The sequence below is a fragment of the Lolium perenne genome, chromosome 4 (genome assembly GCF_019359855.2).
Source record: "Lolium perenne isolate Kyuss_39 chromosome 4, Kyuss_2.0, whole genome shotgun sequence".
Classification (NCBI taxonomy): domain Eukaryota; kingdom Viridiplantae; phylum Streptophyta; class Magnoliopsida; order Poales; family Poaceae; genus Lolium; species Lolium perenne.
In genome coordinates this window covers 343,976,824-343,979,176 of record NC_067247.2, presented here as the reverse complement: position 1 = coordinate 343,979,176, position 2,353 = coordinate 343,976,824, and the positions used below count along the sequence as shown (strand labels likewise).

The following is a 2,353-nucleotide window of genomic DNA, read 5'->3' as shown; positions in this document are numbered from 1 at the left end:
TCGAACCTGGGATGGGTTGGATGGCCACTGCCAACACCAACCATCGAGCTATTGCTCGTTCTCGTGGGTTTGGAGCTCGGTTTGAGGTCGTGTGACATTTCTTCTGCAGGTTATCGTTTGTTCGATTCTGATTAGTTTATGGTTGCTACCTTAGCTTTCGTGACGTTTGCTTCAATTTTGTCGCCTGTGACTACTGAATAAGTGCTCCGAACCTGAAATCAAATCGCTGAACCTGAAATATTGCATATAAGACTGGCCATAGTGCTAGTATCATAGGTAGTATTATGCATACTAGGCCCACAAAAATGATGATGTGGCATGGAATTAAGGAGGAGAGATAAGGTTAGAGTAACATAGGTGAATACTGTATCATAGCGCATGTTACGAGAAAAGTACATGTCAAATAGATCATGTACATAAATTTGCATTGAGATTCTACAAAATAATAAATTTAGAAGTTTATGATACTACTCTATAATACCACCCACTATAGAGATAGTATCATAGACAAGTATCATATACATGATACTAGTATATGATACTATGCACTATGACCAGCCTAAGAAACACCAGTCCTCCTTGGTAACGTCTGATCGCCAGTGGTCCTCCTTCAATAGCAGACATGAATGCCGAGATAATAGGTAAACACTATAGATCGTAGTCCGATGGAAAGGCTTCCGTCGGACCACTCACACACCCTACATCTCTCCTTCATCCAATGGCTGGCAGCAGAATATTTTGTTCTCGTCCCATTAACTGCGATCCGTCCCACACGCGCCGTTAATTCTGCATCAGCTCCATAGTTCCGCACCACCGCGGTCTCCGCGTCCACCGACCGCATACGTCTCCTCCCGATCTATTCTCCTCGCCGGAATCGTCCCCGCTCCTCTCCTCCTCGTCGTTCCTCTACTGCCACCTGACTACTGGATTCGCCCGCCGTTCCTGATTCGCAGCCGCCCAGCAACCTATCACCGCGCCGCATTCATGATTCACAGCCGCCCAGCAATGCGACCTGCTGCCATCCGATCTACAGTCGTAGCACTATACCACTCTCCTACATGGACAGTCAGTGTCCGATCCATTGGTGACCGCCGATGGAGACGACTCAGCCGGGCCTTCAAGTCTACAGACATGGGAAATCAGCGGGCCATGTCGATTCGTCGACTACATGATTCGGTAAGTGCATCTTATCTAGTTTCAGAAGTGCTCAGCCTTGTGTTTCTAGGTAGCAAAATACTCTTTTTCTGTGCTTCCATATCTTGGAGTATGTGAGGATGTGCTGGAATGATTTAGGGCTGTTCGATGGGAGGGAAGTGATTTAGGGAAGGGTAGGCTCACCTGCCCGAGTCGATCAAAGCAGTGTAGCATTCCTGCGGGCAGCAATCAGCACAACCATGAGTACAGTAGGTCCTGTTCCGGCCGGCTGCAATCATCACAACGATGCGCAGAGTGGGGCGATACTGCTGCAGCTCGCATCGTGCACGAGCACATCTCGGAATGGGGCCGCATAAGGTGAGATAGTGTACAAATAATTTTCTCATATCCTCAATTTTTCGTGGATTTCATGTTGTAGCTTTGCTCCTTCCAGACTGTTCCGTTGAGGCAGGAAGCACGACCACCATCTGTAGGAAGCACGATCACATCTAAATGAAGCACGATGACCAAAAAAGTATGGTCAAAATCAGCCGGTGCGTCTGAAGAATCACAAGCACAACATGGATGAAGCACGGCCAACATTGACAAGTAGCATGTAGCATGATCACCATATGAAGGAAGCAAAGCTACCGCAGCAAGGACACATGCATGAATCAGAAGGAAGCACATCATCACCATCAGCTCTTGGTGTCCGCATTGTGCATACATGCCACAAGATAGATACCTAGATGCCGCTTTTTGTTCTATGGAAGCAAACACGGAGAATGTGACACGTTCCATGGCGGGGGCATGCATAGAAGCATGGTGGAAGCAAGCAGATATTTTCCATTACTGCATTACATGTCATTATAAAACTTGTAATTTCCAATTAATATATATTTGGCCATGGAAGCACATCTCCATTCAATAGGAGCAAATATTTAATTCTTTAGAAGCTCATCCTATTTCTTCAGAAGCATGTATAATTATTGCAGCGAAAATAATTGCATTGTTGTCGGAAAAATATTCATATTATGTTGGAAGCAAGACTTGTCGATGGAAGTGGTACTATATATGTTGCTTCTGAAACATTTCTTTTTCACAACACACACATATTTAAATCTGTTGGAAATTTCATTCCCCGTGGAAGCATGTTTTTGTTGCATGGCAACCAGAGTCGTTTATAGTAAGGTAAATCCAAATATACCATTTGTATATT

The 2,353-nt window shown here is 45.0% G+C and overlaps 1 long non-coding RNA gene across 1 annotated transcript; it reads left to right on the top strand.

The window, feature by feature from the left end:
* Positions 1 to 689: 689 nt before the first annotated feature.
* LOC127297110 (uncharacterized) lies at positions 690 to 2,353 on the top strand. The gene is made up of 3 exons (XR_007848885.2): positions 690 to 1,176; positions 1,294 to 1,512; positions 1,589 to 2,353. It is a non-coding gene; the product is annotated as an uncharacterized lncRNA (long non-coding RNA).